Raw genomic sequence first — 19309 nt, 5'->3', positions numbered from 1 at the left:
TAAGACGTTATGTTAAGTTTTCTCTTATGGATAACCAAAAGGATTTATAATTGATATGTACATATCCACCCTCGTTCATCTGTTCCCTTTGTTCAAATGAATAGCAAAATGTATACTGTATCTTTGGCTACCATAAACACTTTCTGCTATAAAACATGGGTGAGCAAAATGCAAGAATGAAGGGAAAAAGAAAGGAAGGAGGGAAGGAAAAAAAAGGAAGGAAGGAAGGAAGGGAAAGAAAGAGAGAGAGAAGGGGAAGGGAAAGAGAGAGAGAAGGGGATGGGGCAGGGTGGGGCGGCCAGGGCAGGGCAGGGCAGGGCAGGGCAGCCTGGCCTCTTCTCTCAAACCAAAATATTTCCTTTTCTCCAAGTCTCCCTATCTTAAACTTTGTGGTCAGTTCACAGGTGGTTTGTAAAACTGTGTGTGTGTGTATGTGTATATATATATATATATATATATATATATATGATGGTTTGTAAAATTATATATGATGATTTGTAAAACTATATATATACATTATATATAGAAGCTATTTATTGCAAAATATATTTAGGGAAATGTATTTAGGGAGATATATATATATATATATATATATCTCCTTGGTGAAAGTTAAGGAGACAGCTGAAAGGGGTTGCTTAAAAAAATCTGACTCAAAAGCGTCTGCCTTATTCAGTGGTGAAAAAATATCAGCTCTCTTTACCTTCTCACTACAATGTTCCCTGCTCCCTTTATTAGCATATATTTTATATATAATATATCACACATAGGTTAATGTACCTTTTATTGCATTTGAAGGAATAGTTTAACATGAATGTTTAATTTTTAGGCACTTCATTTACCCATCTCTTATCACATCCCCCTTCCCTTTCGTAATGTTTGTGTTAATAACCATCTGCTTTAAATTACACCTAGATAGGAAAAGGAAAAATGAATTCTAGTTTCCATAGCACCGTAGGGTGACTATAAATTAACAATTTGTTGTATATTTTCAAATATCTAGAACAGTGGATTTTGAATGTTTCTATCGTAGAGAAATAATAAGTATTTGAGGTGATGTATATGCTAATTGCCCAGATTTGATCATTACACATTGTGTGCATGTATCAAAATATCACACTGTGTCCCATAAATATGTACAGTTATTACCTGTCAAATAAAAACAAAGGGGAAATATATTTCATGTAGATATGTAGATATTTTCCTATATTTTGCTGTAAAAGTATCGAACTTTTACCTTTTCAAATTTACACTCTTCATCCATTTTGAATTTAGTTTTGTGTAAGATACAAATAGAGATCCAATTTCACTTTTTGTAATATGAATAGTCAGTTATCCCATATCCATAAATGGAATATCTCCTTCTTTCCCCACCAATCTACAATATTTTCTCTTTCATATCAGAATTCTGCATATGCCTTGTTCTCTTTCTGGGGCTTTTTATTTAATTCCATCAGTCAATATGTCTCTTTCTTCACGAACACCACACTATCTTAATTACTGTACTTTTAAACTAAATATGAATAGAGCAAATCCTTCCACATTTTTTTTCACAAATGCCATGGCTATACTTTTTTCCTTTTTAAATTCAATATAAAATTTAGATTAGTAAAATTCCATTAAAATTTTAGTTAGAATTCTGATTAGAGTTAATTAAAATTAAGGACTATTTTAGAAAGGAGCAACATTTTTAAAATACTGAGCCTTCCAATATATGAAGTTGGTATCACTTTTCATTAAATTTGGCATTCTTTACTATCTTCTAATGAAGTTTTATATTCTGCTCACAGGAGCTGTATATATTTAGAGGTAAGCTTGTATGTTTATATGTTTTTTTCCCCATTTCTTTAAAAAAAAATTGTTATGAAACATCTCAAACATATAAAGGTAGATATAATAGTATGATATGATTTACTGTCTCCCAGCTTCGGTAAAAATCAACTCAAGGCCTTTTATAAAATCTGTGCCTCCGTCTTTCCCTCCTCCATCTGTGTTATTTTGAAACAAGTCATAGGTTAGAAAATTGAGCATCAAGAGGGAGAATTTCAAGAGAGAAATATTCTAATTAATTTTTTAAAATAAATTATTTATATAATTTTTATTTTTAAAAAAATTGCAGTTTTTAGGCTGGGCATGGTGGCTCATATCTGTAATCCCAGCACTTTGGAAGGCTGAGGTGGGCGGATCACCTGAGGTCAGGAGTTTGAGACCAGCCTGGCCAACATGGTGAAACCCTGTCTCTCCTAAAAATACAAAAATTAGCCGGGCATGGTGGTGTGTACCTGTAATCCCAGCTACTTGGGAGGCTGAGGCAGGAGAATCACTTGAACCCAGGAGGTGGAGGTTGCAGTGAGCCGAGTGTTCTTGCCACTGCACTCCAGGCTGGGCGACAGAGTGGGACTCCATCTCAAAAATAAAAATTACAATTTTTAATTTTTGTGGGTACATAGGTGTATACATTTATGGGGTACATGAGGTGTTTTGATACAGGCATAAAATGCATAATAATGACATCATGGAGAATGTGGTGTCCATCCCCTCAGGCATTTAAACTTTGTGTTACATACAATCTAATTACATATTTTTAGTTATTTTTAAATGTACAGTTATTATTTACTATAGTAAACCTATTTTGCTATTGAATAGTAGGTCTTATTCATTACTTTTTTTTTTTTTGTGACGGAGTTTCACTCTTGTCACCCAGGCTGGAGTGCGATGGCACTATCTCGGCTCACTGCAACCTCTGCCTCCCAGGTTCAAGTGATTCTCCTGCCTCAGCCTCCCAAGTGGCTGGGATTACAGGCACATGCCACCATCCCTGGCTAATTTTTTTTTTTTTTTTTTTTGTATTTTTAATAGAGACGAGGTTTCGTCATGTTGGCCAGGCTGGTCTAGAACTCCTGACCTCAGGTGATCCACCCGCCTTGGCCTCCCAAAGTGCTAGGATTACAGGCATGAGCCACTGCACCCGGCCTACTTCTAACTATTTTTTGTACCCGTTAACCATCCCCAACTCCCCACTAGCCCACCACGACCCTTTCCAGTCTCTGGTAACATCCTTCCACTCCCTATCTCCATGAATTCAATTATTTTGATTTTTAGATACCACAAATAAGTAAGAACATGCAATGTTTGTCTTTCTGTGCCTGGCTTATTTCACTTAACATGGTCTCTAGTTCCATCCATGTTGTTGCAAATGACTAGATCTCATTCTTTTTTATGGCTGAGTAGTACAACATTGTGTACAAGTGGCTGGCAAGATGACGGAATAAGTATCACATTTTTAAAAAATCTATTCATCTGTTGATGGACACTTAGGTTGCCTCCAAATCTTAGACATTGTGAACAGTGGAGCAACAAAACTAAGAGTGCAGATATCTCTTAAATATACTGATTTCCTTTCCTTTGGGTATATACCTAGCAATGCGATTGCTGGATGGTACGGTACCACTATTTTTAGTTGTTTAAGGAACCTCAAAACTGTTCCCCATAGTGGTTTACTAATTTACATTCCCAGCAAAGGTGTATCGAGGATTTCTTTTTCTCCAGGTCCATGTCAGCATTTGTTATTACCTGTTTTTTGGACATAAGCCATTTTAACTGGAGTGAGATGGTATCTCATTGTAGTTTTGATTTGCATTTCGCTTATGACCAGTGATGTCGAGCACCTTTTCAGATGCCTGCTTGCTATTTGTATGTCTTCTGTTGAGAAATGTATATTCAAATCATTTACCTATTTTTTGACTGGATTATTAGACTTTTTCCTATAGAGTTGTTTGAGCTCCTTATATATTCTGGTTACTAATCTCTTCTTAGATGGGTAGTTTGCAAATATTTTCTCATATCATTGGGTCATCTCTTTGTTTATTGTTTTCTTTGCTGTTCAGAAGTTTATTTTCTTAATTTTTGTGGGTACATAGGAGGTATATATGTTTGTGGGATGCATGAGATGTTTTGATACAGGCATGCAGTGTGAAATAAGCATATCTTGGGTAATGGGGTACCCATTCCCTCAAGCATTTATCATTTGAGGTACAAACCATCCAATTATACTCTTAAAGTTATTTTTAAATGTACAGTTAAGTTATTATTGACTCTAGTCATCCTCTTGTGCTGTTGAATAGTAGGTCTTATCCATTCTTTCCTTTTTTTTTTTTTTTTTTTTTTTTTTGAGACTGAGTCTCACTCTATCGCCCAGGCTGGAGTGCGGTGGCATGATCTCAGCTCACTGCAACCTCTGCCTCCCAGGTTCAAGTGATTCTTGTGCCTTAGCCTCCCGAGTAGCTGGGATTACAGGTGCCCGCCACCACACCTGGCTAAATGTTTGTATTTTTAGTAGAGACGGGGTTTCACCATGTTGGCCAGGCTGGTCTGGAACTCTTGACCTCAGGTGATCCACCCCCAAAGTGCTGGGATTACAGGCATGAGCCACTGCACCCAGCCCATTCGTTTTATTTCTCTGAACCCAATAACCATCCCCAACTCCCTACCAGCCCCCACAACCCTTTCCAGCCTCTGGTAACCATCTTTCTACTCCCTATCTCCATGAGTTCAATTGTTTTGATTTTTAGATCCCAAACATAAATAAGAACATGCAATGTTTGTCTTTCTGTGCCTGGCTTATTTCACTTAACATAATCACCTCCAGTTCCATCCATACTGTTGCAAATGACTAAATCTCATTCTTTTTTATGGCTGAATAATACTCCATTGTGTATATGCACCAGATTTTCCTTATCCATTTATCTGTTGATGGACACTTAGTTTGCTTAAAAATCATGCCTGTTGTAAACAGTGCTGCAACAAACATAGGAGTGCAGATATCTCTTAGATATACGGGTTTTCTTTCTTATGAGTATATACCCAGAAGTAGGATTGCTGGATGGTATAGTACCTCTATTTATAGTTTTTTTTTGAGGAACTTTCTAACTGTTCTCCACAGTGGTTGTACTAATTTACATTCCCACCAACAATGTAGAAGTTTCCCCTTTTCTCCACATCCTGTCCAACATTTGGTTTTTTTTTTATTTTTATTTTTATTTTTTTTCCTGTGGTTTGGATATAAGACATTTTAACTGGGGTGATATGATATGTCTTTGTAGTTTTGGTCTGCATTTCTCTCATGATCAGTGATGTTGGGCACCTTTCCGTATGCCTGGTTGCCATTTGTATGTCTTCTTTTGAGAAGTATTTATTAAAATACTTTGACCATTTTTTGATTGGAGTTTCAGACTTTTTTCGATACAGTTTTTGAGCTTTTTATATATTCTAGTTATTAACTCATTTTCAGAGGGGTAGTTTGCTGATATTTTCCCACATTTTATGGATTGTCTCTAAACTTTTTTGATTGTATCCTTTGTTGTACAGAAGCTTTTTAACTTGATGTGATCTCATTTTTTTCCATGTTTTATTTGGGTACCTGAGGTTGTGGGGTATTACTCAAAAACGTTTTGTCCCGAGTGATGTCCTAGAGAGTTTCCTCAAAGTATTCTTGTAGCAGCTTTATAGTTTGATGTATTAGATTTAAGTCTTTAGTCCATTTTGATTTTATTTTTGTGGGAACTTAAGTTTAGCCTGCTAGGGTAGGTGTTCCTCCTCTTCTGGCTAGGGCTGGTTTAAATGCTCCTTCTGTGGATGGTTTCAGCTGAATTTGGTTTGTTTTTTCTTTGTGCTCTAACAGGACAGCATTGAGTTCGATGCTCACAATTGCTGTGTTCTTCATCCTCCAGTGCCTAGAGATGCTATGTGCACCAAATTGCCACTTCCAGGGAAATGAGGAAGTGATTCAAGACTTCCTTGAATCAGTGATTCAAGACTTCCTTGAATCAGTGATTCAAGACTTCCTTGAATCAGTGATTCAAGACTTCCTTGAATCAGTGATTCAAGACTTCCTTGAATCAGTGATTCAAGACTTCCTTGAATCAGTGATTCAAGACTTCCTTGAATCAGTGATTCAAGACTTCCTTGAATCAGTGATTCAAGACTTCCTTGAATCAGTGATTCAAGACTTCCTTGAATCAGTGATTCAAGACTTCCTTGAATCAGTGATTCAAGACTTCCTTGAATCACTGATTCAAGACTTCCTTGAATCACTGATTCAAGACTTCCTTGAATCACTGATTCAAGACTTCCTTGAATCACTGATTCAAGACTTCCTTGAATCACTGATTCAAGACTTCCTTGAATCACTGATTCAAGACTTCCTTGAATCAGTGATTCAAGACTTCCTTGAATCAGTGATTCAAGACTTCCTTGAATCAGTGATTCAAGACTTCCTTGAATCAGTGATTCAAGACTTCCTTGAATCAGTGATTCAAGACTTCCTTGAATCAGTGATTCAAGACTTCCTTGAATCAGTGATTCAAGACTTCCTTGAATCAGTGATTCAAGACTTCCTTGAATCAGTGATTCAAGACTTCCTTGAATCAGTGATTCAAGACTTCCTTGAATCAGTGATTCAAGACTTCCTTGAATCAGTGATTCAAGACTTCCTTGAATCAGTGATTCAAGACTTCCTTGAATCAGTGATTCAAGACTTCCTTGAATCAGTGATTCAAGACTTCCTTGAATCAGTGATTCAAGACTTCCTTGAATCAGTGATTCAAGACTTCCTTGAATCAGTGATTCAAGACTTCCTTGAATCAGTGATTCAAGACTTCCTTGAATCAGTGATTCAAGACTTCCTTGAATCAGTGATTCAAGACTTCCTTGAATCAGTGATTCAAGACTTCCTTGAATCAGTGATTCAAGACTTCCTTGAATCAGTGATTCAAGACTTCCTTGAATCAGTGATTCAAGACTTCCTTGAATCAGTGATTCAAGACTTCCTTGAATCAGTGATTCAAGACTTCCTTGAATCAGTGATTCAAGACTTCCTTGAATCAGTGATTCAAGACTTCCTTGAATCAGTGATTCAAGACTGTGTTTTGTTTTGTTTTTTTAACTTCACTGCCTCTTTCAGTGATACAAAGATAAAACCAGGTAATATGAGAGCTCACTTAATTTTTAGTTCTTATTGTTTTTTGTGGGTAGATAGATGGTTGTTAAATTGCTCTTGCAGGGGAGACGATCCGTGGAGCCTTCTATCCCAACATCTTGCTCAGCCTTTCCTCCCATTCTAATTACTTTTTTGGCAAGATTATTTTACAGGTAGTGTATTAATCTGCTTTCATACTGCTAGAAAGAACTGCCTGAGACTGGGTAATTGATAAAGGAAAGAGGTTTAATTGACTCACAGTTCTGCATGGCTGGGAAGGCCTCAGGAAACTTAAAATCGTATCTGTCTCTTATGATTATTTGTATTTCTGTGGTATCAACTGAAATGCCTCCTCTCTCATTTCTGATTACATATTTGAGCGTTCTCTCTTTTTATCTTAATCTATGTAAATATTTGCCAATTTCATGTATCTTTTCAAGGAACCACTCATAGTTTCATTGATTTTTCTGTTGTTTTTTGAGACTCTATTTTGTTTATTTCTGCTCTAATATGTATTTTTTTCTTTCCTTCTGCTGACATTAGGCTTAGTTTATTCTTTTTTCCCAGTTCCTTGAGCTGTACATTTAAGTTGTTTGGAAGTATGTATTTTGTAATTTTTTGACAGAATTTTGCAATGAAAATATTTGTGCCTGGAATATTTGCATGAAAAATTATTTTTTGTATATTTGATTTTCTTCAGTTAAGTAAGACTATTCAGATTTCTGCACATATACTCGAAGTTTGCATTTATCACAGATAACTTTATAGTTTTAACATTTCATTTAAGGAAAAGATATTTAAAGGTTTGGCTATATTGTGAGATATAATTTCTAATTTCCTATGTAACAAAAGACAAGTTCTTGTAAATTTTTCATCTGTAGATGTTAAGCTAAATGTCCTTAATCCCTATGACCTGTATTTGAGTTAGACCACCCCACTTACCCTATGGAGTATCTATAGTGTCAGCTTATATACTTATCTCTCTGGCTTTGAGTTCTTATTATATTTATCGCATCGTGTGTTTCCACTTTTCTTCTCCATTGTGACATATGCTCTCATTTATTTTTTATGTTTTATCCAGTGTGATTTTTTAATAGAAGGGTACTCAAGCAGTTTAAATTAATTCACCATGATATTGAAATTGAAAGTCGTAGATCAAAGAATAACAAAAGCCTTTTCAGAATCTATGAGAGAATTGTATGGGTTTCCTCGTTTTATCTGACTATGTAGTATCTTATACCTAAAATGTGCTAATGTTAAGACATCTTTGAACTACTCATACAAACCCTATTTAGTTACAATTTATCACTTTTTAACACAATGATTGACTCTCTTTTCAAATATATTATTAATAATGTATTCCTATACTGACATAAGATTGAGCTATATTTTAATTTTCATATTCAATTTTTCCAATACTCTCTACAGTGTTAGAGTGAAGTCAGAATATTTACCCGACTTTTTAAAATAGGAGCTTTATTGAGATATAATTCACATATTATATAATTCACTTATTTAAAGTTATAACTTGTTTTTAGTATATTCACAGAATTATTAAGCCATTGTCACAAACAATTTTAGAACATTTTTGTTACTCCAAAGAAAAGCCATATACCCATTTGCAGTCATTCCTAAGATGTCTGATCCTGCCTTGCCACCCTCAGACCCTAACAAGAGCCAATCTGCTTTCTTTGTCTACAGATTTGCATATTCTAGACATGTAATATGAATAGAATCATAAATTTGTCATATTTTGTTTTTTACCTCATTCACTTAGTATGTTTTCCAGATGCATCTGTGTTGTACCATTATCAGTTGTACCATTATTCCATCGTAGTGCCGAAATATTCCATTCATTATACAGATATACCATACTTTATTATCTGTTCATTACTCGAGCACTCCTGGTGATTTTACTCTTTGGTCATTATAAAAAGTGCTACTAAAAACAGTCACATACACATATTTGTGTGAAAATATGTTTTGTTTCTCTTGGGCTCTAAATTCGCCAAAGTATTGCCAACACTTGCTATTATATTTCTGACTCTTTTATTATAGCCATAGTAATGGGTGTGAAGTGGTGTCTCATTGTACTTTTGATTTGCAGTTCCCTCATGGCTAATGATGCTTATTGGCCATTGGTATATGATGACTCTTTAAATCTTTCGACTGTATTTTAATGAGGTAATTTGTCTTCTTATTATTGAATCTTAGAAGTATTAATTATACATGTATGTATATTTATATACATACATACACAAATATATATCCCTTTAAGAATTTATAAATGGTAAATATTTTCTCCCATTTCCGGGTTTTATTTTCTTAATGATATTCTTTGAGGAATAAAAGTTTTTATTTTTGATATAAATTTATCTATTTTTTTCTATCACTTGTACTTTTGATATCATGTCTAATAAACCATTATCTAAATCAAGGTCACAAATGTTTAAACTATTTTTTCTCTAAAAGTTTTTCCTTATGAATTTTCCTTTATGCATTTTAGCTCTTGTATTTAGGTTTTTGATCTGTTTTAATTTAATTTTTGTGACTTCTATGAGATAGAGGTTTAACATAATTAACTTACATGTGGATATTTAGATATTCCAAACTCTTTATTTAAAATATCTATTATTTCTTGATTGAATTGTCTTGGCAAACTAACTGGCCATGAATGTGATGGTTTATTTCTAGACTTCTAATCATGTTAAATTGATTTATATGTCTACTCTCATTGCTGTAGCTTTGTAATAGGTTTTATAATTAGGAATTCTTGAGTCCTCCACCTTGTTCTTTTTCAACATTGTTTTGGGTACTCTTGGTTTCTAGCATTTCTATATGAACTTTAAAAAACATTATTATTCATAATTGTTTTGTTCTTTCGATCTTATAAATAAAATTGCTTTTTAAATTTTATTTTCATAGTGTTCACTTGAAGTGTATACAAATAGAATTGATTTTTGCATATTAATCTTGTATCCTACAACTGTGATGAACTCGCTTGCTAGCTCTCATATCTTTTGTTTTAATAGACTCTATCTTTAGAGCAATATTAGGGATACAGAACAATTTCACAGAAAGTACAGTTTCCATAATCCCCTTCTCTCCTGCATGCACAGAGTTTCTCCTGTTACTGACATTTTGTATTAGTGTAGTATATTTTTTGAACCACACTATCAGTGTACTAGTTTTGATACATAACTGTTAATGAAAGTCACTAGTTTACATTACAATTTAAACTTTGTATCTCATAGCATTTTTTGTGTGTGAATTTCTTAAGGTATTTATGTACAAGATTATGCCATCTGCAAATAGAGAGTTTTATTTATTTCCAATCTACATGTGTATTAGTCTTTTTTCACGCCGCTATAAAGGACTGCCTGAGACTGGGTAATTTATAAATGCAAGAGGTTTAATTGACTCACAATTCAGCATGGCTGGGGAGTCCTCAGGAAACTTACAATCATGGCGGAAGGCAAAGGGGAATCAAGGCAGCTTCCTCAGAAGGCGGCAAGAAGGAAAAATACGGAGTGAAGGGGGAAGAGCCCCTTATAAAACTATCAGATCTTGTGAGAACTCACTCACTGTCATGAGAACAGCACAGGAGAAACTGCCCCCATGATTCAGTTACCTCCACCTGGTCTCTCCCTTGACAAGTGAGGATTATGGGGATTATGGGAACTATAATTCCAGATGAGATTTGGGTGGGGACACAAAGTATAACCATATCAGGTGGAGCTTTGTAATTCTATCAAATAATTTATAATCTTTGGTCCCCTCTTTTAATGAGATGAGCAGTCATTCATGATACTGCCTAAATTCATTATTTTATCAAGGGTTTTATATTGTTGATATTCTATTATTTTTATTCTTCATACATTTATAAACTGGCATGATATTTAGAAAAACAAACTTCCTCTCATCATTTACTTGGTGACCCTCATCAAACAGGCTGATAGATTTGGCTGCTAAAGAAACAATGATCCCTTTGTAGATTCAGACACTCTATTACATACACAGCAAAGCAGGATCGGCAATGTCATCCCCTTCTCATATCCTACGTGCCGTGAAACAGACGGGGCCAGGTGATAACACAAGTGATGCAACATTCTGCTGCTAGGAAGTCAATTTCATGCTGCAGTGAATGAGCTTTATAACCTACAAGTCTACCCTAATTAGGGGAATACTGTAGCAGAACATGGAATGTGATGTGAAACTAGCTGTGTCATGACAGTTTCTTTGAATTGGATGGGGGAGGGGTCAGAAATGGCCTGTTAAAGCGCCTTAGAAGATTATCTATCTTCCGTTGTTCCAGGAGTATCACAGGATATGCCATCGAGACTTAGACCTGAAGTAGTTTAGACCTGCCTACATGACCTATGTAGATGGATGCACTGTCTTCAGGGTGCTAGAATAGAGCAATTCTCCTAAGACACTGAAGTGTGATTAATACAGGAAAAGTAGGGCACATTCTTAAATATTTCCTTTTATTTTTCAATTTTTATAATAATGTGTTACTTCCCTACTCTCTTCCCAATGTCATAAATTATGAAATTCCATGATATTGATTTAAACATATTTGTTACATTTGAATCCACTATAGTTATTATCCTTGCTGATGCTCAAATTCTCTCATCTTTGGCCAGTGGAATCCCATTCAAGTTGGGTGCTGAGTCCTTTGGTATTATTCTACTAGTCTTTACTAGCTTTTATTTATTTCTGATATAAGATGTATTAGGTTCATGTAGTACATTTCCTGCCTCTAACTTCAAATAAGTGATTTATTCAAGGATCTCTGGTTTCTTTCAGTTTAACTATTATTTAGAGACTACTATTTGGATGCTAGGTATGCTCATTTCTACTGTAAATCATCATTTTGTTTCTAGATCTCTTCAGTAGAAAGTTCCAGTAAATAGGTATTTTTTAAGACACAATATTTCAAGACTTCAGAGTGATATTTCCAAATCAAAGACAACAGCTTTTATACTTAAATCCCAACAATATTACCTTTGTACCTTCTTTCTTCCATGCCTTAAACACTGGCTTTCAAAAATGTCAACAAATAACTCATTTTCTTCATCCTCTAATATACACAAAACCAGAACTAAGATGAAAAATATAATTTTATTGCAGTAGTAGGTACACTGAGGCACTCAGAATACAGAAGTTGCTGACATTTGGCCTCTGAGTGGAAAGATTGTCCATGGGGCTGGGATGGGAAGACAAGCCTATAGGTGACTAAATATTCTGCTGTCACCCTGAGACTATGTTACTAAAATTTGTTCCCCTCACACCAGAAAACCTGGTGGACTTTTCTGCAAATATTTGGACTGCACTGCACCCCTGAGACCTGGTCTCTTCACTGTAGTACAAGCTCCAACCTGTTTGAATTTCTGATGTATTGACTGTACGTCTCCCACAGATAAAGTGAGGTGAACAATGTGTGATGGTAAGAACCAAGCTTCGAGTTGGAAGCAACAGCCAGCATTTTCATTGGTTCAAAAATTATACATAATTTTAAATAATTTTAAAATTTTTAGTTATTTTTGTTATTTGGTTACATCATGTTTTTAAGAGATAACATTAAAAACTTTTCCAAGTCCAGTGTTGCTCTGGGCAAAAGCAAGAGCAAAACCTCAGAGGAAGGATGTGCAGTTATACTAGGATCTACAGGATTTCTCTGAGTAAAAGTCAGCAGTCACCACACAAAGGGAATTAAACTCACAAAAACCTCAATATATTTATCAGATAGAAGTGCTGAAATAAGAATGTTTAAAATTACATGAAGTAGTCTATCAGTACATTTAAAATTAATATTATGAGAGAGAAAAAAATATAGAGGAATATACAGAGGGAAAGACTCTGGCAGATTATGAAAAGATAGAAGTAGTACTTTAGAAAATAATATTTAAAATAAGATTCTAGATATAGGAATTTTAAAAACAATACTTTTTTCTGTTCTATTTTTATTTTTTAAATTTTTAAAAAGATTTTGTTTTTAAGTTCTGGGGTACATGTGCAGGATGTGCATGTTAGTTACATAGGTAAATGTGTACCATGGTGGTTTGCTGCACCTATCAAACCATCACCTAGATATTGATACCAACATGCGTTAACTACTTTTCCTAATGCTCTCTCTCCCCTGGCCTCATCCCCTGACAGGCCCCAGTGTGTGTTGCCACCCTCTCTGTGTCCACACGATCTCACTGTTCAGCTTCCCTTTATAAGTGAGAACATGTGGTGTTTGGTTTTCTGTTCCTGCATTAGTTTGCTGAGGATAATGGCTTCCAGCTCCATCCATGTCCCTGCAAAGGATATGATCTCATTCCTTTTTATGGCTGCATAGTATTCCATGGTGTGTATATATCACATTTTCTTTATTCAGTCTATCATTGATGGGCACTTGTGTGGATTCCGTGTGTTTGCTATTATGAGTAGTGCTGCAATGAACATTTTTCTTAAAACAGGAAGTTAACAGAAGATGAAGTGATAAATAATAAAAATTAAAAGTATTCTGAAGTAAGTATCCAGAATAAAGTACAGAAGTTTAAAGAGATTGCAGTTTTGGGGCAGATATTTTAAAATTAAAAAAAACAACGAAGAAGAATGTCCTGCATATGTTCATTAGTGCCTCAAATATTGTTAATATTTGAGAATATCGTACTTGAGGACTTCCCATAATTAAAAAATATGAACTCTTGGATTCATAATGTACAAGAATTTTCATACAGGATTAAATAAAAATAAACTCACATCTACATATACTAAAGTGAAACTAGAAAATATCAAAGTCTAGAAAATAATCTGAAAATACAAATTCATACCAAGGTATGATAATTAGACTAACAGTCAATTCTCATCAACAACATTTCCAGCCACATGACAATAGAGTATTATCTTCAAATTGCAGAATAAAAAAACTGTTGATATAGAATTCTATACATATATAAAGTATAATCCATTAGTGGTGGAAAAATAAATACTTTTTCAGCTAAGGTGTTAGAGAATTTGCAATTAACAAATTATCACTGAAATAAATTTTAAAGGATGAACATTATGAATTGGAAAATTGAAGCCTGAAAACAATGAGATTCAAAGAATGGTCAACAAAAAGTTATCATATTTGTTAATCTAAATAAGCATTGACTCTATAAAGCATTAATATGGCAAGTAACTAAAATATTGTATAAAAATAATATGTAGAACATAAGGGTGACTTAAAGATTCAAATAATTTATGTTGTTTTCAGTTAGAAATATTTTATTAACAGCATCTTAAACAATTAGAAACAATAATTATTTTGCATATTACGATGTCCATTAGTGACTACACCTAATAATAATGTATTCTATACTTGAAAATCTCTGAGAGAAGATTTTAAGTGCTCTCAACACGCACATACACTAAGCATGTGAGACAATATATATGTTAATTAGCTCAATTTAACTATTTTACAATATAAACATATTTCAAAACATCATCTCATCCATCATAAATACATACAATTTTTTTCAGTTAACAGAAAGAAGTCCAGAAGTCAACAGTATATAGATTGGTGCAGCAGCTCAATTATGTCATTGAGGACACAAGCTCTCATCCTTATTCTGCTGTGTTTTCTATCATGAGTTTCTGATAGCTCCCCTCATGGTTAGAAGATAACCTCAGCCATTCAAGTACCATGTTCTCACACAAACACACTGAAAATCAGAAGATGGTGAAAAATGTCTTCTGTTAAATGTCTATTTCCTTTCCTTTTTTCTTTTGTCTTTTTTTTTTTTTTTTTTTTCTTGAGACAGAGTCTCACTCTGTCGCCCAGGCTGGAGTGCAGTGGTGTAATCTTGACTCACTGCAACCTCTGCCTCCTGAGTTCAAGGGATTCTCCTGCCTCAGTATCCCGAGTAGCTGGGATTACAGGCGAGCACCACCACACCTGGCTAATTTTTGTATTTTTGTATTTTTGTTTTAGTAGAGATGGGGTTTCACTATGTTGGCCAGGCTGGTCTCGAATTCCTGACCTCAAGTGATCCACCTGCCTCGGCCTCCCAAAGTGCTGGGATTACAGGCATGAGCCACCACGCATGGCCTAAATGTCTATTTTTTAAATCAGCTTGGGACATCTTTTCAATTAGCTTGAGAGCAGGCCTCTATTTGTATTCCATTGGCCACAAATGGCACACATATGTCATTAGCCATAACCAATTACTGGCAGAAGGGACTATGATTTTCTTGTTTGACTAAGGCCAATTATGATTTACCATCTAATAATAGATTCACCTTCTTTGAAGGTATTGTTCCTCAATATTTAAAACTGTGGTCTGTTAGCACGGAAAAAGAGAAGGGGATACCTGTTGTCTAGACAACCAACATTTCTTGCCTCAGCATTCTATTGTTCCAGAGGAGAGGGATATTGGTTAACTTTGGACTTTATTAAGTCAATCAGGCATGCTGAAAAGTTAAAGATACATGCTATGAATAGAAATAGAGCAAGTAACTTCCAAACCATGGTAGTATAAATAGGATAAAGAAAGAAAAAAATCCAATAGAAGGCAGTTTACAAAGTAAAGATAGAGCACTCGGCATAGTTTGATGGACAGGAAAGTTTTGAACTCTGCTCTGTCACTGACTTACTGGAAAGTTGTTGATCTCTAGTGTTTAGTTTTCCTAAGTGTAAAGTTAGTGTTTGGTCTGAATGGCTTTTATGGTTTCTTTTAGTTCCAATAGTCTGTGAAATAAATACTTTGTTTTTTTGTAAGTATTCACTAGACTGTATCCACTAAACAACATATTCACCACTTTCCTCACCTATGCATATGATTGTGTCAAATCTTCATGAGCAAATGTGCACATGAAAATTTCAGGAGCATCTAGGAACAGAAAGCATTGTTTTAAAGTGGCTTAATGTAAATCCCAATGATGTCTTGGCTTAATAAATAAAGTTGTCGCCTTTTTGCCCATTCTCCTCTTTCTAATTATTTCCTATTGTAAAACATATTTGTCAGATTATTAATTCTTCCATTACTACATGATTTGGAATTTACATTCATTAAAGGAATGACTCTGCAGAATGAAGACGTGGTTTAGGAAATCTTGAAAGGTCATCTACTTTCCTAAAGTTGATCTGTATGTATTTCTCTTTACTACATGTTGGTAAAGCTCTTTCTGTTAGCTTCGGCCGAAGCTCACCTGCACCTGATTAAAGCTTTCCTTGAGTGAAGCCATGTTTGCATGTTTCCCTTTTCAAGCACTTCCACATTGCATGTGATCAAAAAATAGTATGAGTGGTCAATAAAGCAGTCGTATAAAACAAAGTCTGTTAACTATAAAAAGAAGATTTTGCTAAGCAAGAAATAAAGCAGAAAGTGCAGGTGTTAGCTCTCAAAATAAAATGATTTACTAGCCTTTACTTGAGAATTGACTACACCTAAATATGTACAGTGAAGGTGACACATATAGCTACAAAAGCATCAGGATTCTATTAAAAAAAAAAACAAAAAACAAGAAAAACTTGTTTATGCAATGCTGGAGGTTTACAAAGTTAGAAAGAGAGAAACTTAGGGATTCTAAATTGTCTAATCTACATTCTTCTTGAGAAAAGTGTGACTTTAGCCTATGGTCTCCTGACATGTGCCCAAATATTTGCAAAAGTTAAAATTAGCAGAGCCCTAGGAGTAGATCATAGAAAAGGGGTCAAGAGGGTAATTCTAAAGTCAGTATTTTTTTCTTTTACTCCTGCTAGCTGGTAAAGTCAGTATTTTTAATTTCATATATTTTCACTTTACCAAAGAGATAATCTGAAAAAAAAGTACAGATTAATTTGAAGAGTTTAGGTTCATTTTTTGACAGTTCTCTTTATTCCTGGATGAGTTATTGAGTTCCTAATAAATGCAAGGTACTGTGAAAGATAAAAGATTAATTGGACAAAGAATCTAATTTTAGAGCATTTACAAGCTGTTTGAGAATATTGTATATGCACACAAGTAGCCATTAATGTGCAGTAGAAAATTATGTATATGCCATAATAACTTTATAGATGATGTGCCATGAGAGTTCAGAAGGAACAGTAACCTCCAGCAGGGTTTTGAGGAAGCAGAGAAGAAAATTTGAACTTGACCTTGAATACTAGGCTTATTTCTGGCAGAATGAGCTGTGGAGAAAGCAAGGAGTTCACAAAGCATGAAGTATATATAGAAAAAATGAGAGCTCAGATTTACGGAGCTCTTATGTACGTGGCACTCAGCCCGGTCTTTTATATACATTAACATTTAATCCTTACACAGCTTGGTGAGGAAGAGGTATTATTATTCCCATATTAAGGACTAAAATATTGAAACTCAATATCAAAGTTGAAATAACATGCGAATGATCACCAAGCTTATTTATTATGGAGTCAGATTTTCAACACAGGCCTGTTTAGCTGCAGAGTCTAACCTCATTTCAATATATTACACTAATTCTCAATTTCATCGCATGAAAGGGAGAATGGGAAATAAGGTTGAAAATATAGCAAGCACTTGTGAAATGGCTTGAATAAATAATAATAATAATGTTGTAAGAGGAATTGGAATCTCTCTTCTAATAATGAAAAACTGAACAGAAAATATAAAAATTGTGGTTAGTGCTTATAGCAGCTAGATAACAAATAGGCTCTCAGTGACACCTGCCTCTCGGTATTCATGCCCTTCTGTGCTCTTAGGTACTGTCCCAGGGTTGGTCTGTAACTTCTGAGACTGTGTTATAGACACTGTTGCTTCCATCGTGGTTGCACTTTCCAATTCTCTCTCTCTCTTTCTCTCCCCACGCTGCCCCCGTGTGTGTGTATTTGTGTGTGTCTTTCTGTCTCTCTCACATCTCTTCCTGAAGGAACTCAGATACCATGTAGTGAACAATTGCATGAAAATATCTGTCTTGAGGAACCAAATAATTTTTTAAATATCCATGTCACAGGCTTCGAAGTGGATTCTCCAGCCACAGCTAAGCCTTCAGATGGCCTATATAGACCTGGTAGACTACTTGACTGCAATATCATGAAAGATCATGAGCCAGAATCTCTTAGCTAAGCTTCTTCTACATTATTGATCCCCAGAAATTGTGTGGTGTGAGAAATGTTTATTGTCTTCAGCTGCTAATTTTGAGATAATTTGTTACACAGCAACAGATAACTAATACAGATTTTGGTAACTTGGAACAGGGTGCTTCTGTAACACACAATTGAAATATATGAGTGGTTTTGGAGAAATAAACTATCTGGCACTGGAAGAATTTTAAGAAAAGCATTAGTGAAAGCCTAAATTGCTTCAATCAGACTGTAGGTAGAATTTTAGAAAGCGAGGAAGCTGCTCGTGAGGATTTAAATGAAAGCATGGAAAATCTTGTTGGAAACTGGAGGAAAGGTGATTGTTGTTCATAGTGGAAATGGCTTAGCAAAACTGTGTCCTTGTTTCTATTTGTAAAGTAGAAAATATAGCTAATAAGCTGGATGATCTAGCTAAGGTTTTCAGACTAGAGCTTTGTTTCTTCTTGCTGCTAAGAGTAAAATCTTAGAGGAGAAAGATAAACTCAAGGACGTACTATTGAACATGAAGAATCTGGGACTCAGTAGTTTTGAATATCCTCAACGTTAACAAGCTGTGAAAAATAAGAAATGGCTTCCAAGCAAAGACCAAATTCAGGGCACTAGCAAGGAAACATATTCTAAATATCTATAATTAATCAGTCAGACAAAATATCCTTTAAATACTTAAAGACTATGGTTTCTGGAATTCTAGAATAAACCCAAAGTAGAAAAGGGCTTTCATATAAGAGATTTTGTAGGTGTTGCTTTTTGTCTAATGAAGTGTAACCCAATAGCATTAGCAGGAGACTCACAAAGTTATTAAGATAATTATATTGACATAAACACCTCTAACCTGCCCTGAAAGAGACAAAGACTGTAAAAAAATGCAAGAAATACTTATCACATCACAAATTCTACTTGAAGGAAGCAGTCTGAGAAAATAACTAAACTGCAAACATGTGCTAACTTTTTATGAAAAAGAAAACATGACTCTCACAGAGTCAGAGTCCAGAGGGTTTAGATATGAGTTATGGAGTTAATTTCCAGACATACAAATCTGTCCACAGCTATATTTTAGAAGTTAAACAGTCCAGAAACACCTGTGTGCCTCTTACTTCCTCACCTCCCCATTTTGAACAGAAGCGTTAGTAATGGTTATACTATGCTTTTCTCACTACTGTAGGTTGATTATGAGGGGGTTAGATAATGTATCTACTTCAGAGCTTGATAGGCTTAGAGGATAAGCGCTTAAAGGAGATGTATTCAATGGGCTATGAGATGCC

The sequence above is a fragment of the Pongo abelii genome, chromosome X (genome assembly GCF_028885655.2).
Source record: "Pongo abelii isolate AG06213 chromosome X, NHGRI_mPonAbe1-v2.0_pri, whole genome shotgun sequence".
Taxonomy (NCBI): Eukaryota; Metazoa; Chordata; class Mammalia; order Primates; family Hominidae; genus Pongo; species Pongo abelii.
Note: the sequence above shows the minus strand (reverse complement) of the source record.